A 16,009-nucleotide genomic window follows, 5' to 3' on the forward strand; every position below is an offset into this window, starting at 1 on the left:
CCTGAGCCCGGGCGCGCTGCCCCAGGGGCAAAGGGGAGGTTGTCGGTGAGAAGGAAGGGAATGCCCTTCTGGGCGGAGTGGAGCCCAGGTCCCGAGGAGAGAAGTGGTGGTGGCGGGGGTGGCGGTTGGGGTCGGCGGAGCCCAGGTCTCGGGGCGGGGCGCCGGGAGGGAGGGGGGCGGGGCGGCTGCCGGTTGGCTTGGGAGCTGGGGGCAGCCCGGGGGCCTGGCCAGGGGAAACAGGGCCCAGGGCCCGGGCCCAGGGCTGCGACCCAGGGCCTCGGAAGCTGATGCCCGCCGAAGGAGCCCGAGCCCGGGGAGGAGGCCCGCTCCTCCCTCGGGCTTCCTGCCCCATACCACCCCACCCCCCCGCCCCCCCGCCCTCCTCCTCCTCCTCCCTCCTCCCACAGCCCGGCCCCCTGGCCCCTCCCCGCGTGCACAGCCGAGGTCCTCACCCCGGTCCTCACCCCTTCCCCTGCGTCCGGCCCCTGAGCCCCCTCCAATATTGCCCCGCCCTGCCAGCAGCCCCCGCAGTCCCGGCGGAGGCGCGGGTGGGCCTTGTGGCGTGGAGGTGGAAAGGCTGCGTTGTGGCCGCCTGCCCGTGCAGCGGGCCGCCCTTTCGGGGCCAGGGGCCCGCGGTGCTGGGGCTGCGGTGGCCAGGGGTCCGGGGGCCAGGGGCTGAGGCGTTCAGGGAGTGTTTGGAGGCAGCCGCCTTGGGCAGGGCGCCCGGCGGTGGCGGCCAAGGGCCAGGGAAGGAGGCCGAAGGGGGAAAGAAAAGAAGAAGGCCCAAGAAGAAAAAAGCCTACAGCACCCGGTATTCCCAGGCGGTCTCCCATCCAAGTACTAACCAGGCCCGACCCTGCTTAGCTTCCGAGATCAGACGAGATCGGGCGCGTTCAGGGTGGTATGGCCGTAGACGCCTGCCGCTGCAGCTGGGCGCCCTAAGAGCCTGCTGAGCGCTTTCCTGGCCTCGGTGCGCGCCGCGGCACCCCCCTCCGCCTACCCGGGGCCTGGAGCCTGCCTCCCAGCCCACCCCCGACCCCCGACCCCCGACCCCCACCCCCACGCGGCCCAGGGTTCCAGAAGCCGGCGGCACCCCGGCGTCACCAACGTACGGGCACCCTCCCATCCCGGGACTCCCCAGCCCCCGGCGCCGCCGGGGCTCCCAGGTGGCGTGGGGGGTGCGTCGGGGCGCTTGCGCCGAGTGCTCAGCGCCCCCCAGCGCCCGCCCGCCGCCCTAGGCCTGGCGCAGCCGGCCACCTGGCCTTCCGTCCTCTTCTCTGCTGTGCTCTCCTCCGCTCGGCTCTGCTCCCCTCGGCTCCGCTCCGCTCCACCCAACCTCGCTCCCAGCCGGCCCGAGGACAAGGGCGACGCCACACACCAGCCCAGACGAAGCCGCCCCGACCCGAGCGCCTTCCTCCGCCAGGCTTCCCCTCTCCACTCCACCCACCCCCACCAGGCTCTGACCCAGAGACTCGAGGGGCAGGCTCACCTACACAGATACACGGACACCCAGGCAAACACAGGGACAGACTCAGACGGAGGGACCTCTGGACAGACGGGAAGAACGCAGAGCCGGAGAGACAGACCCTCCATCCCCCCAACAACTCCCCCCCTCCCCCCCCCCCCAGACACGGTGACCCTGACCGGGATGCGGACAGAGACACGGGTGCACGCAGCACTGACACACTCTACACACACACAGAGGCACCCACACCAACCCGGACAAGACACCACACGCCCAGGAGGCTGCGGTGGCCCGGCACCTGTCCCCGGCGGGAGGGTCGTGGTGCTGGGGCGGGGCTTTGGCCTAGGTGGTGGCGCCCTGGAGCTGGCGGAGGAGCCCGGGGAGCCCGAGGACTTGCAGCCCAGGTGTCAGGCGTCCCGTTCCGCTGCCATTCCTGCCCAACACCCCGTCAGGCCTGGGGGCCTGCGAGGGTTTCTTTCTCTGGTCTGGTCCTTTGGGGTGGGGGGTGGGGGGTAGGGTGCCCGGGGACCTCTCTTGGCCCGGTGTGGGGCGCCGCCGGTCTTGCTGAGCGAGAGAGTCTCGCTGTGGCCTTCGCTGCGCCCTTGAGACGGAGCGTGGAGCCGGGTGCCCACGGCGCCGCGGGAAGCCCAGGGCGGTCGGCCTTCTGGCGTCCGGGGCACCTGAGCCCGGGCGCGCTGCCCCAGGGGCAAAGGGGAGGTTGTCGGTGAGAAGGAAGGGAATGCCCTTCTGGGCGGAGTGGAGCCCAGGTCCCGAGGAGAGAAGTGGTGGTGGCGGGGGTGGCGGTTGGGGTCGGCGGAGCCCAGGTCTCGGGGCGGGGCGCCGGGAGGGAGGGGGGCGGGGCGGCTGCCGGTTGGCTTGGGAGCTGGGGGCAGCCCGGGGGCCTGGCCAGGGGAAACAGGGCCCAGGGCCCGGGCCCAGGGCTGGGACCCAGGGCCTCGGAAGCTGATGCCCGCCGAAGGAGCCCGAGCCCGGGGAGGAGGCCCGCTCCTCCCTCGGGCTTCCTGCCCCATACCACCCCCCCCCCCCGCCCCCCCGCCCTCCTCCTCCTCCTCCCTCCTCCCACAGCCCGGCCCCCTGGCCCCTCCCCGCGTGCACAGCCGAGGTCCTCACCCCGGTCCTCACCCCTTCCCCTGCGTCCGGCCCCTGAGCCCCCTCCAATATTGCCCCGCCCTGCCAGCAGCCCCCGCAGTCCCGGCGGAGGCGCGGGTGGGCCTTGTGGCGTGGAGGTGGAAAGGCTGCGTTGTGGCCGCCTGCCCGTGCAGCGGGCCGCCCTTTCGGGGCCAGGGGCCCGCGGTGCTGGGGCTGCGGTGGCCAGGGGTCCGGGGGCCAGGGGCTGAGGCGTTCAGGGAGTGTTTGGAGGCAGCCGCCTTGGGCAGGGCGCCCGGCGGTGGCGGCCAAGGGCCAGGGAAGGAGGCCGAAGGGGGAAAGAAAAGAAGAAGGCCCAAGAAGAAAAAAGCCTACAGCACCCGGTATTCCCAGGCGGTCTCCCATCCAAGTACTAACCAGGCCCGACCCTGCTTAGCTTCCGAGATCAGACGAGATCGGGCGCGTTCAGGGTGGTATGGCCGTAGACGCCTGCCGCTGCAGCTGGGCGCCCTAAGAGCCTGCTGAGCGCTTTCCTGGCCTCGGTGCGCGCCGCGGCACCCCCCTCCGCCTACCCGGGGCCTGGAGCCTGCCTCCCAGCCCACCCCCGACCCCCGACCCCCGACCCCCACCCCCACGCGGCCCAGGGTTCCAGAAGCCGGCGGCACCCCGGCGTCACCAACGTACGGGCACCCTCCCATCCCGGGACTCCCCAGCCCCCGGCGCCGCCGGGGCTCCCAGGTGGCGTGGGGGGTGCGTCGGGGCGCTTGCGCCGAGTGCTCAGCGCCCCCCAGCGCCCGCCCGCCGCCCTAGGCCTGGCGCAGCCGGCCACCTGGCCTTCCGTCCTCTTCTCTGCTGTGCTCTCCTCCGCTCGGCTCTGCTCCCCTCGGCTCCGCTCCGCTCCACCCAACCTCGCTCCCAGCCGGCCCGAGGACAAGGGCGACGCCACACACCAGCCCAGACGAAGCCGCCCCGACCCGAGCGCCTTCCTCCGCCAGGCTTCCCCTCTCCACTCCACCCACCCCCACCAGGCTCTGACCCAGAGACTCGAGGGGCAGGCTCACCTACACAGATACACGGACACCCAGGCAAACACAGGGACAGACTCAGACGGAGGGACCTCTGGACAGACGGGAAGAACGCAGAGCCGGAGAGACAGACCCTCCATCCCCCCAACAACTCCCCCCCTCCCCCCCCCCCCAGACACGGTGACCCTGACCGGGATGCGGACAGAGACACGGGTGCACGCAGCACTGACACACTCTACACACACACAGAGGCACCCACACCAACCCGGACAAGACACCACACGCCCAGGAGGCTGCGGTGGCCCGGCACCTGTCCCCGGCGGGAGGGTCGTGGTGCTGGGGCGGGGCTTTGGCCTAGGTGGTGGCGCCCTGGAGCTGGCGGAGGAGCCCGGGGAGCCCGAGGACTTGCAGCCCAGGTGTCAGGCGTCCCGTTCCGCTGCCATTCCTGCCCAACACCCCGTCAGGCCTGGGGGCCTGCGAGGGTTTCTTTCTCTGGTCTGGTCCTTTGGGGTGGGGGGTGGGGGGTAGGGTGCCCGGGGACCTCTCTTGGCCCGGTGTGGGGCGCCGCCGGTCTTGCTGAGCGAGAGAGTCTCGCTGTGGCCTTCCCTGCGCCCTTGAGACGGAGCGTGGAGCCGGGTGCCCACGGCGCCGCGGGAAGCCCAGGGCGGTCGGCCTTCTGGCGTCCGGGGCACCTGAGCCCGGGCGCGCTGCCCCAGGGGCAAAGGGGAGGTTGTCGGTGAGAAGGAAGGGAATGCCCTTCTGGGCGGAGTGGAGCCCAGGTCCCGAGGAGAGAAGTGGTGGTGGCGGGGGTGGCGGTTGGGGTCGGCGGAGCCCAGGTCTCGGGGCGGGGCGCCGGGAGGGAGGGGGGCGGGGCGGCTGCCGGTTGGCTTGGGAGCTGGGGGCAGCCCGGGGGCCTGGCCAGGGGAAACAGGGCCCAGGGCCCGGGCCCAGGGCTGGGACCCAGGGCCTCGGAAGCTGATGCCCGCCGAAGGAGCCCGAGCCCGGGGAGGAGGCCCGCTCCTCCCTCGGGCTTCCTGCCCCATACCACCCCCCCCCCCGCCCCCCCGCCCTCCTCCTCCTCCTCCCTCCTCCCACAGCCCGGCCCCCTGGCCCCTCCCCGCGTGCACAGCCGAGGTCCTCACCCCGGTCCTCACCCCTTCCCCTGCGTCCGGCCCCTGAGCCCCCTCCAATATTGCCCCGCCCTGCCAGCAGCCCCCGCAGTCCCGGCGGAGGCGCGGGTGGGCCTTGTGGCGTGGAGGTGGAAAGGCTGCGTTGTGGCCGCCTGCCCGTGCAGCGGGCCGCCCTTTCGGGGCCAGGGGCCCGCGGTGCTGGGGCTGCGGTGGCCAGGGGTCCGGGGGCCAGGGGCTGAGGCGTTCAGGGAGTGTTTGGAGGCAGCCGCCTTGGGCAGGGCGCCCGGCGGTGGCGGCCAAGGGCCAGGGAAGGAGGCCGAAGGGGGAAAGAAAAGAAGAAGGCCCAAGAAGAAAAAAGCCTACAGCACCCGGTATTCCCAGGCGGTCTCCCATCCAAGTACTAACCAGGCCCGACCCTGCTTAGCTTCCGAGATCAGACGAGATCGGGCGCGTTCAGGGTGGTATGGCCGTAGACGCCTGCCGCTGCAGCTGGGCGCCCTAAGAGCCTGCTGAGCGCTTTCCTGGCCTCGGTGCGCGCCGCGGCACCCCCCTCCGCCTACCCGGGGCCTGGAGCCTGCCTCCCAGCCCACCCCCGACCCCCGACCCCCGACCCCCACCCCCACGCGGCCCAGGGTTCCAGAAGCCGGCGGCACCCCGGCGTCACCAACGTACGGGCACCCTCCCATCCCGGGACTCCCCAGCCCCCGGCGCCGCCGGGGCTCCCAGGTGGCGTGGGGGGTGCGTCGGGGCGCTTGCGCCGAGTGCTCGGCGCCCCCCAGCGCCCGCCCGCCGCCCTAGGCCTGGCGCAGCCGGCCACCTGGCCTTCCGTCCTCTTCTCTGCTGTGCTCTCCTCCGCTCGGCTCTGCTCCCCTCGGCTCCGCTCCGCTCCACCCAACCTCGCTCCCAGCCGGCCCGAGGACAAGGGCGACGCCACACACCAGCCCAGACGAAGCCGCCCCGACCCGAGCGCCTTCCTCCGCCAGGCTTCCCCTCTCCACTCCACCCACCCCCACCAGGCTCTGACCCAGAGACTCGAGGGGCAGGCTCACCTACACAGATACACGGACACCCAGGCAAACACAGGGACAGACTCAGACGGAGGGACCTCTGGACAGACGGGAAGAACGCAGAGCCGGAGAGACAGACCCTCCATCCCCCCAACAACTCCCCCCCTCCCCCCCCCCCCCAGACACGGTGACCCTGACCGGGATGCGGACAGAGACACGGGTGCACGCAGCACTGACACACTCTACACACACACAGAGGCACCCACACCAACCCGGACAAGACACCACACGCCCAGGAGGCTGCGGTGGCCCGGCACCTGTCCCCGGCGGGAGGGTCGTGGTGCTGGGGCGGGGCTTTGGCCTAGGTGGTGGCGCCCTGGAGCTGGCGGAGGAGCCCGGGGAGCCCGAGGACTTGCAGCCCAGGTGTCAGGCGTCCCGTTCCGCTGCCATTCCTGCCCAACACCCCGTCAGGCCTGGGGGCCTGCGAGGGTTTCTTTCTCTGGTCTGGTCCTTTGGGGTGGGGGGTGGGGGGTAGGGTGCCCGGGGACCTCTCTTGGCCCGGTGTGGGGCGCCGCCGGTCTTGCTGAGCGAGAGAGTCTCGCTGTGGCCTTCGCTGCGCCCTTGAGACGGAGCGTGGAGCCGGGTGCCCACGGCGCCGCGGGAAGCCCAGGGCGGTCGGCCTTCTGGCGTCCGGGGCACCTGAGCCCGGGCGCGCTGCCCCAGGGGCAAAGGGGAGGTTGTCGGTGAGAAGGAAGGGAATGCCCTTCTGGGCGGAGTGGAGCCCAGGTCCCGAGGAGAGAAGTGGTGGTGGCGGGGGTGGCGGTTGGGGTCGGCGGAGCCCAGGTCTCGGGGCGGGGCGCCGGGAGGGAGGGGGGCGGGGCGGCTGCCGGTTGGCTTGGGAGCTGGGGGCAGCCCGGGGGCCTGGCCAGGGGAAACAGGGCCCAGGGCCCGGGCCCAGGGCTGGGACCCAGGGCCTCGGAAGCTGATGCCCGCCGAAGGAGCCCGAGCCCGGGGAGGAGGCCCGCTCCTCCCTCGGGCTTCCTGCCCCATACCACCCCCCCCCCCGCCCCCCCGCCCTCCTCCTCCTCCTCCCTCCTCCCACAGCCCGGACCCCTGGCCCCTCCCCGCGTGCACAGCCGAGGTCCTCACCCCGGTCCTCACCCCTTCCCCTGCGTCCGGCCCCTGAGCCCCCTCCAATATTGCCCCGCCCTGCCAGCAGCCCCCGCAGTCCCGGCGGAGGCGCGGGTGGGCCTTGTGGCGTGGAGGTGGAAAGGCTGCGTTGTGGCCGCCTGCCCGTGCAGCGGGCCGCCCTTTCGGGGCCAGGGGCCCGCGGTGCTGGGGCTGCGGTGGCCAGGGGTCCGGGGGCCAGGGGCTGAGGCGTTCAGGGAGTGTTTGGAGGCAGCCGCCTTGGGCAGGGCGCCCGGCGGTGGCGGCCAAGGGCCAGGGAAGGAGGCCGAAGGGGGAAAGAAAAGAAGAAGGCCCAAGAAGAAAAAAGCCTACAGCACCCGGTATTCCCAGGCGGTCTCCCATCCAAGTACTAACCAGGCCCGACCCTGCTTAGCTTCCGAGATCAGACGAGATCGGGCGCGTTCAGGGTGGTATGGCCGTAGACGCCTGCCGCTGCAGCTGGGCGCCCTAAGAGCCTGCTGAGCGCTTTCCTGGCCTCGGTGCGCGCCGCGGCACCCCCCTCCGCCTACCCGGGGCCTGGAGCCTGCCTCCCAGCCCACCCCCGACCCCCGACCCCCGACCCCCACCCCCACGCGGCCCAGGGTTCCAGAAGCCGGCGGCACCCCGGCGTCACCAACGTACGGGCACCCTCCCATCCCGGGACTCCCCAGCCCCCGGCGCCGCCGGGGCTCCCAGGTGGCGTGGGGGGTGCGTCGGGGCGCTTGCGCCGAGTGCTCAGCGCCCCCCAGCGCCCGCCCGCCGCCCTAGGCCTGGCGCAGCCGGCCACCTGGCCTTCCGTCCTCTTCTCTGCTGTGCTCTCCTCCGCTCGGCTCTGCTCCCCTCGGCTCCGCTCCGCTCCACCCAACCTCGCTCCCAGCCGGCCCGAGGACAAGGGCGACGCCACACACCAGCCCAGACGAAGCCGCCCCGACCCGAGCGCCTTCCTCCGCCAGGCTTCCCCTCTCCACTCCACCCACCCCCACCAGGCTCTGACCCAGAGACTCGAGGGGCAGGCTCACCTACACAGATACACGGACACCCAGGCAAACACAGGGACAGACTCAGACGGAGGGACCTCTGGACAGACGGGAAGAACGCAGAGCCGGAGAGACAGACCCTCCATCCCCCCAACAACTCCCCCCCTCCCCCCCCCCCCCAGACACGGTGACCCTGACCGGGATGCGGACAGAGACACGGGTGCACGCAGCACTGACACACTCTACACACACACAGAGGCACCCACACCAACCCGGACAAGACACCACACGCCCAGGAGGCTGCGGTGGCCCGGCACCTGTCCCCGGCGGGAGGGTCGTGGTGCTGGGGCGGGGCTTTGGCCTAGGTGGTGGCGCCCTGGAGCTGGCGGAGGAGCCCGGGGAGCCCGAGGACTTGCAGCCCAGGTGTCAGGCGTCCCGTTCCGCTGCCATTCCTGCCCAACACCCCGTCAGGCCTGGGGGCCTGCGAGGGTTTCTTTCTCTGGTCTGGTCCTTTGGGGTGGGGGGTGGGGGGTAGGGTGCCCGGGGACCTCTCTTGGCCCGGTGTGGGGCGCCGCCGGTCTTGCTGAGCGAGAGAGTCTCGCTGTGGCCTTCGCTGCGCCCTTGAGACGGAGCGTGGAGCCGGGTGCCCACGGCGCCGCGGGAAGCCCAGGGCGGTCGGCCTTCTGGCGTCCGGGGCACCTGAGCCCGGGCGCGCTGCCCCAGGGGCAAAGGGGAGGTTGTCGGTGAGAAGGAAGGGAATGCCCTTCTGGGCGGAGTGGAGCCCAGGTCCCGAGGAGAGAAGTGGTGGTGGCGGGGGTGGCGGTTGGGGTCGGCGGAGCCCAGGTCTCGGGGCGGGGCGCCGGGAGGGAGGGGGGCGGGGCGGCTGCCGGTTGGCTTGGGAGCTGGGGGCAGCCCGGGGGCCTGGCCAGGGGAAACAGGGCCCAGGGCCCGGGCCCAGGGCTGGGACCCAGGGCCTCGGAAGCTGATGCCCGCCGAAGGAGCCCGAGCCCGGGGAGGAGGCCCGCTCCTCCCTCGGGCTTCCTGCCCCATACCACCCCCCCCCCCGCCCCCCCGCCCTCCTCCTCCTCCTCCCTCCTCCCACAGCCCGGACCCCTGGCCCCTCCCCGCGTGCACAGCCGAGGTCCTCACCCCGGTCCTCACCCCTTCCCCTGCGTCCGGCCCCTGAGCCCCCTCCAATATTGCCCCGCCCTGCCAGCAGCCCCCGCAGTCCCGGCGGAGGCGCGGGTGGGCCTTGTGGCGTGGAGGTGGAAAGGCTGCGTTGTGGCCGCCTGCCCGTGCAGCGGGCCGCCCTTTCGGGGCCAGGGGCCCGCGGTGCTGGGGCTGCGGTGGCCAGGGGTCCGGGGGCCAGGGGCTGAGGCGTTCAGGGAGTGTTTGGAGGCAGCCGCCTTGGGCAGGGCGCCCGGCGGTGGCGGCCAAGGGCCAGGGAAGGAGGCCGAAGGGGGAAAGAAAAGAAGAAGGCCCAAGAAGAAAAAAGCCTACAGCACCCGGTATTCCCAGGCGGTCTCCCATCCAAGTACTAACCAGGCCCGACCCTGCTTAGCTTCCGAGATCAGACGAGATCGGGCGCGTTCAGGGTGGTATGGCCGTAGACGCCTGCCGCTGCAGCTGGGCGCCCTAAGAGCCTGCTGAGCGCTTTCCTGGCCTCGGTGCGCGCCGCGGCACCCCCCTCCGCCTACCCGGGGCCTGGAGCCTGCCTCCCAGCCCACCCCCGACCCCCGACCCCCGACCCCCACCCCCACGCGGCCCAGGGTTCCAGAAGCCGGCGGCACCCCGGCCTCACCAACGTACGGGCACCCTCCCATCCCGGGACTCCCCAGCCCCCGGCGCCGCCGGGGCTCCCAGGTGGCGTGGGGGGTGCGTCGGGGCGCTTGCGCCGAGTGCTCAGCGCCCCCCAGCGCCCGCCCGCCGCCCTAGGCCTGGCGCAGCCGGCCACCTGGCCTTCCGTCCTCTTCTCTGCTGTGCTCTCCTCCGCTCGGCTCTGCTCCCCTCGGCTCCGCTCCGCTCCACCCAACCTCGCTCCCAGCCGGCCCGAGGACAAGGGCGACGCCACACACCAGCCCAGACGAAGCCGCCCCGACCCGAGCGCCTTCCTCCGCCAGGCTTCCCCTCTCCACTCCACCCACCCCCACCAGGCTCTGACCCAGAGACTCGAGGGGCAGGCTCACCTACACAGATACACGGACACCCAGGCAAACACAGGGACAGACTCAGACGGAGGGACCTCTGGACAGACGGGAAGAACGCAGAGCCGGAGAGACAGACCCTCCATCCCCCCAACAACTCCCCCCCTCCCCCCCCCCCCAGACACGGTGACCCTGACCGGGATGCGGACAGAGACACGGGTGCACGCAGCACTGACACACTCTACACACACACAGAGGCACCCACACCAACCCGGACAAGACACCACACGCCCAGGAGGCTGCGGTGGCCCGGCACCTGTCCCCGGCGGGAGGGTCGTGGTGCTGGGGCGGGGCTTTGGCCTAGGTGGTGGCGCCCTGGAGCTGGCGGAGGAGCCCGGGGAGCCCGAGGACTTGCAGCCCAGGTGTCAGGCGTCCCGTTCCGCTGCCATTCCTGCCCAACACCCCGTCAGGCCTGGGGGCCTGCGAGGGTTTCTTTCTCTGGTCTGGTCCTTTGGGGTGGGGGGTGGGGGGTAGGGTGCCCGGGGACCTCTCTTGGCCCGGTGTGGGGCGCCGCCGGTCTTGCTGAGCGAGAGAGTCTCGCTGTGGCCTTCGCTGCGCCCTTGAGACGGAGCGTGGAGCCGGGTGCCCACGGCGCCGCGGGAAGCCCAGGGCGGTCGGCCTTCTGGCGTCCGGGGCACCTGAGCCCGGGCGCGCTGCCCCAGGGGCAAAGGGGAGGTTGTCGGTGAGAAGGAAGGGAATGCCCTTCTGGGCGGAGTGGAGCCCAGGTCCCGAGGAGAGAAGTGGTGGTGGCGGGGGTGGCGGTTGGGGTCGGCGGAGCCCAGGTCTCGGGGCGGGGCGCCGGGAGGGAGGGGGGCGGGGCGGCTGCCGGTTGGCTTGGGAGCTGGGGGCAGCCCGGGGGCCTGGCCAGGGGAAACAGGGCCCAGGGCCCGGGCCCAGGGCTGCGACCCAGGGCCTCGGAAGCTGATGCCCGCCGAAGGAGCCCGAGCCCGGGGAGGAGGCCCGCTCCTCCCTCGGGCTTCCTGCCCCATACCACCCCACCCCCCCGCCCCCCCGCCCTCCTCCTCCTCCTCCCTCCTCCCACAGCCCGGCCCCCTGGCCCCTCCCCGCGTGCACAGCCGAGGTCCTCACCCCGGTCCTCACCCCTTCCCCTGCGTCCGGCCCCTGAGCCCCCTCCAATATTGCCCCGCCCTGCCAGCAGCCCCCGCAGTCCCGGCGGAGGCGCTGGTGGGCCTTGTGGCGTGGAGGTGGAAAGGCTGCGTTGTGGCCGCCTGCCCGTGCAGCGGGCCGCCCTTTCGGGGCCAGGGGCCCGCGGTGCTGGGGCTGCGGTGGCCAGGGGTCCGGGGGCCAGGGGCTGAGGCGTTCAGGGAGTGTTTGGAGGCAGCCGCCTTGGGCAGGGCGCCCGGCGGTGGCGGCCAAGGGCCAGGGAAGGAGGCCGAAGGGGGAAAGAAAAGAAGAAGGCCCAAGAAGAAAAAAGCCTACAGCACCCGGTATTCCCAGGCGGTCTCCCATCCAAGTACTAACCAGGCCCGACCCTGCTTAGCTTCCGAGATCAGACGAGATCGGGCGCGTTCAGGGTGGTATGGCCGTAGACGCCTGCCGCTGCAGCTGGGCGCCCTAAGAGCCTGCTGAGCGCTTTCCTGGCCTCGGTGCGCGCCGCGGCACCCCCCTCCGCCTACCCGGGGCCTGGAGCCTGCCTCCCAGCCCACCCCCGACCCCCGACCCCCGACCCCCACCCCCACGCGGCCCAGGGTTCCAGAAGCCGGCGGCACCCCGGCCTCACCAACGTACGGGCACCCTCCCATCCCGGGACTCCCCAGCCCCCGGCGCCGCCGGGGCTCCCAGGTGGCGTGGGGGGTGCGTCGGGGCGCTTGCGCCGAGTGCTCAGCGCCCCCCAGCGCCCGCCCGCCGCCCTAGGCCTGGCGCAGCCGGCCACCTGGCCTTCCGTCCTCTTCTCTGCTGTGCTCTCCTCCGCTCGGCTCTGCTCCCCTCGGCTCCGCTCCGCTCCACCCAACCTCGCTCCCAGCCGGCCCGAGGACAAGGGCGACGCCACACACCAGCCCAGACGAAGCCGCCCCGACCCGAGCGCCTTCCTCCGCCAGGCTTCCCCTCTCCACTCCACCCACCCCCACCAGGCTCTGACCCAGAGACTCGAGGGGCAGGCTCACCTACACAGATACACGGACACCCAGGCAAACACAGGGACAGACTCAGACGGAGGGACCTCTGGACAGACGGGAAGAACGCAGAGCCGGAGAGACAGACCCTCCATCCCCCCAACAACTCCCCCCCTCCCCCCCCCCCCCAGACACGGTGACCCTGACCGGGATGCGGACAGAGACACGGGTGCACGCAGCACTGACACACTCTACACACACACAGAGGCACCCACACCAACCCGGACAAGACACCACACGCCCAGGAGGCTGCGGTGGCCCGGCACCTGTCCCCGGCGGGAGGGTCGTGGTGCTGGGGCGGGGCTTTGGCCTAGGTGGTGGCGCCCTGGAGCTGGCGGAGGAGCCCGGGGAGCCCGAGGACTTGCAGCCCAGGTGTCAGGCGTCCCGTTCCGCTGCCATTCCTGCCCAACACCCCGTCAGGCCTGGGGGCCTGCGAGGGTTTCTTTCTCTGGTCTGGTCCTTTGGGGTGGGGGGTGGGGGGTAGGGTGCCCGGGGACCTCTCTTGGCCCGGTGTGGGGCGCCGCCGGTCTTGCTGAGCGAGAGAGTCTCGCTGTGGCCTTCGCTGCGCCCTTGAGACGGAGCGTGGAGCCGGGTGCCCACGGCGCCGCGGGAAGCCCAGGGCGGTCGGCCTTCTGGCGTCCGGGGCACCTGAGCCCGGGCGCGCTGCCCCAGGGGCAAAGGGGAGGTTGTCGGTGAGAAGGAAGGGAATGCCCTTCTGGGCGGAGTGGAGCCCAGGTCCCGAGGAGAGAAGTGGTGGTGGCGGGGGTGGCGGTTGGGGTCGGCGGAGCCCAGGTCTCGGGGCGGGGCGCCGGGAGGGAGGGGGGCGGGGCGGCTGCCGGTTGGCTTGGGAGCTGGGGGCAGCCCGGGGGCCTGGCCAGGGGAAACAGGGCCCAGGGCCCGGGCCCAGGGCTGGGACCCAGGGCCTCGGAAGCTGATGCCCGCCGAAGGAGCCCGAGCCCGGGGAGGAGGCCCGCTCCTCCCTCGGGCTTCCTGCCCCATACCACCCCCCCCCCCGCCCCCCCGCCCTCCTCCTCCTCCTCCCTCCTCCCACAGCCCGGCCCCCTGGCCCCTCCCCGCGTGCACAGCCGAGGTCCTCACCCCGGTCCTCACCCCTTCCCCTGCGTCCGGCCCCTGAGCCCCCTCCAATATTGCCCCGCCCTGCCAGCAGCCCCCGCAGTCCCGGCGGAGGCGCGGGTGGGCCTTGTGGCGTGGAGGTGGAAAGGCTGCGTTGTGGCCGCCTGCCCGTGCAGCGGGCCGCCCTTTCGGGGCCAGGGGCCCGCGGTGCTGGGGCTGCGGTGGCCAGGGGTCCGGGGGCCAGGGGCTGAGGCGTTCAGGGAGTGTTTGGAGGCAGCCGCCTTGGGCAGGGCGCCCGGCGGTGGCGGCCAAGGGCCAGGGAAGGAGGCCGAAGGGGGAAAGAAAAGAAGAAGGCCCAAGAAGAAAAAAGCCTACAGCACCCGGTATTCCCAGGCGGTCTCCCATCCAAGTACTAACCAGGCCCGACCCTGCTTAGCTTCCGAGATCAGACGAGATCGGGCGCGTTCAGGGTGGTATGGCCGTAGACGCCTGCCGCTGCAGCTGGGCGCCCTAAGAGCCTGCTGAGCGCTTTCCTGGCCTCGGTGCGCGCCGCGGCACCCCCCTCCGCCTACCCGGGGCCTGGAGCCTGCCTCCCAGCCCACCCCCGACCCCCGACCCCCGACCCCCACCCCCACGCGGCCCAGGGTTCCAGAAGCCGGCGGCACCCCGGCGTCACCAACGTACGGGCACCCTCCCATCCCGGGACTCCCCAGCCCCCGGCGCCGCCGGGGCTCCCAGGTGGCGTGGGGGGTGCGTCGGGGCGCTTGCGCCGAGTGCTCAGCGCCCCCCAGCGCCCGCCCGCCGCCCTAGGCCTGGCGCAGCCGGCCACCTGGCCTTCCGTCCTCTTCTCTGCTGTGCTCTCCTCCGCTCGGCTCTGCTCCCCTCGGCTCCGCTCCGCTCCACCCAACCTCGCTCCCAGCCGGCCCGAGGACAAGGGCGACGCCACACACCAGCCCAGACGAAGCCGCCCCGACCCGAGCGCCTTCCTCCGCCAGGCTTCCCCTCTCCACTCCACCCACCCCCACCAGGCTCTGACCCAGAGACTCGAGGGGCAGGCTCACCTACACAGATACACGGACACCCAGGCAAACACAGGGACAGACTCAGACGGAGGGACCTCTGGACAGACGGGAAGAACGCAGAGCCGGAGAGACAGACCCTCCATCCCCCCAACAACTCCCCCCCTCCCCCCCCCCCCCCAGACACGGTGACCCTGACCGGGATGCGGACAGAGACACGGGTGCACGCAGCACTGACACACTCTACACACACACAGAGGCACCCACACCAACCCGGACAAGACACCACACGCCCAGGAGGCTGCGGTGGCCCGGCACCTGTCCCCGGCGGGAGGGTCGTGGTGCTGGGGCGGGGCTTTGGCCTAGGTGGTGGCGCCCTGGAGCTGGCGGAGGAGCCCGGGGAGCCCGAGGACTTGCAGCCCAGGTGTCAGGCGTCCCGTTCCGCTGCCATTCCTGCCCAACACCCCGTCAGGCCTGGGGGCCTGCGAGGGTTTCTTTCTCTGGTCTGGTCCTTTGGGGTGGGGGGTGGGGGGTAGGGTGCCCGGGGACCTCTCTTGGCCCGGTGTGGGGCGCCGCCGGTCTTGCTGAGCGAGAGAGTCTCGCTGTGGCCTTCGCTGCGCCCTTGAGACGGAGCGTGGAGCCGGGTGCCCACGGCGCCGCGGGAAGCCCAGGGCGGTCGGCCTTCTGGCGTCCGGGGCACCTGAGCCCGGGCGCGCTGCCCCAGGGGCAAAGGGGAGGTTGTCGGTGAGAAGGAAGGGAATGCCCTTCTGGGCGGAGTGGAGCCCAGGTCCCGAGGAGAGAAGTGGTGGTGGCGGGGGTGGCGGTTGGGGTCGGCGGAGCCCAGGTCTCGGGGCGGGGCGCCGGGAGGGAGGGGGGCGGGGCGGCTGCCGGTTGGCTTGGGAGCTGGGGGCAGCCCGGGGGCCTGGCCAGGGGAAACAGGGCCCAGGGCCCGGGCCCAGGGCTGGGACCCAGGGCCTCGGAAGCTGATGCCCGCCGAAGGAGCCCGAGCCCGGGGAGGAGGCCCGCTCCTCCCTCGGGCTTCCTGCCCCATACCACCCCCCCCCCCCGCCCCCCCGCCCTCCTCCTCCTCCTCCCTCCTCCCACAGCCCGGCCCCCTGGCCCCTCCCCGCGTGCACAGCCGAGGTCCTCACCCCGGTCCTCACCCCTTCCCCTGCGTCCGGCCCCTGAGCCCCCTCCAATATTGCCCCGCCCTGCCAGCAGCCCCCGCAGTCCCGGCGGAGGCGCGGGTGGGCCTTGTGGCGTGGAGGTGGAAAGGCTGCGTTGTGGCCGCCTGCCCGTGCAGCGGGCCGCCCTTTCGGGGCCAGGGGCCCGCGGTGCTGGGGCTGCGGTGGCCAGGGGTCCGGGGGCCAGGGGCTGAGGCGTTCAGGGAGTGTTTGGAGGCAGCCGCCTTGGGCAGGGCGCCCGGCGGTGGCGGCCAAGGGCCAGGGAAGGAGGCCGAAGGGGGAAAGAAAAGAAGAAGGCCCAAGAAGAAAAAAGCCTACAGCACCCGGTATTCCCAGGCGGTCTCCCATCCAAGTACTAACCAGGCCCGACCCTGCTTAGCTTCCGAGATCAGACGAGATCGGGCGCGTTCAGGGTGGTATGGCCGTAGACGCCTGCCGCTGCAGCTGGGCGCCCTAAGAGCCTGCTGAGCGCTTTCCTGGCCTCGGTGCGCGCCGCGGCACCCCCCTCCGCCTAC

The 16,009-nt window shown here is 72.7% G+C and overlaps 8 non-coding genes across 8 annotated transcripts; all 8 read right to left on the bottom strand.

Annotated features, from left to right (window-relative positions):
• Nucleotides 1-796: 796 nt before the first annotated feature.
• LOC123955769 lies at nt 797-915 on the bottom strand. The gene has a single exon (XR_006821339.1). It is a non-coding gene; the product is annotated as a 5S ribosomal RNA (ribosomal RNA).
• A 2,025-nt stretch (nt 916-2,940) lies between these two features.
• LOC123955770 lies at nt 2,941-3,059 on the bottom strand. Its single transcript, XR_006821340.1, has one exon. It is a non-coding gene; the product is annotated as a 5S ribosomal RNA (ribosomal RNA).
• A 2,024-nt stretch (nt 3,060-5,083) lies between these two features.
• LOC123955771 lies at nt 5,084-5,202 on the bottom strand. Its single transcript, XR_006821341.1, has one exon. It is a non-coding gene; the product is annotated as a 5S ribosomal RNA (ribosomal RNA).
• Nucleotides 5,203-7,227: 2,025 nt separating this feature from the next.
• LOC123955772 lies at nt 7,228-7,346 on the bottom strand. Its single transcript, XR_006821342.1, has one exon. It is a non-coding gene; the product is annotated as a 5S ribosomal RNA (ribosomal RNA).
• A 2,025-nt stretch (nt 7,347-9,371) lies between these two features.
• On the bottom strand, nt 9,372-9,490 carry LOC123955773. The gene has a single exon (XR_006821343.1). It is a non-coding gene; the product is annotated as a 5S ribosomal RNA (ribosomal RNA).
• Nucleotides 9,491-11,515: 2,025 nt separating this feature from the next.
• On the bottom strand, nt 11,516-11,634 carry LOC123955774. Its single transcript, XR_006821344.1, has one exon. It is a non-coding gene; the product is annotated as a 5S ribosomal RNA (ribosomal RNA).
• Nucleotides 11,635-13,659: 2,025 nt separating this feature from the next.
• On the bottom strand, nt 13,660-13,778 carry LOC123955775. The gene has a single exon (XR_006821345.1). It is a non-coding gene; the product is annotated as a 5S ribosomal RNA (ribosomal RNA).
• Nucleotides 13,779-15,805: 2,027 nt separating this feature from the next.
• On the bottom strand, nt 15,806-15,924 carry LOC123955777. The gene has a single exon (XR_006821347.1). It is a non-coding gene; the product is annotated as a 5S ribosomal RNA (ribosomal RNA).
• Nucleotides 15,925-16,009: the final 85 nt, after the last annotated feature.

The sequence above is a fragment of the Meles meles genome, chromosome 13 (assembly GCF_922984935.1).
Source record: "Meles meles chromosome 13, mMelMel3.1 paternal haplotype, whole genome shotgun sequence".
NCBI lineage: Eukaryota > Metazoa > Chordata > Mammalia > Carnivora > Mustelidae > Meles > Meles meles.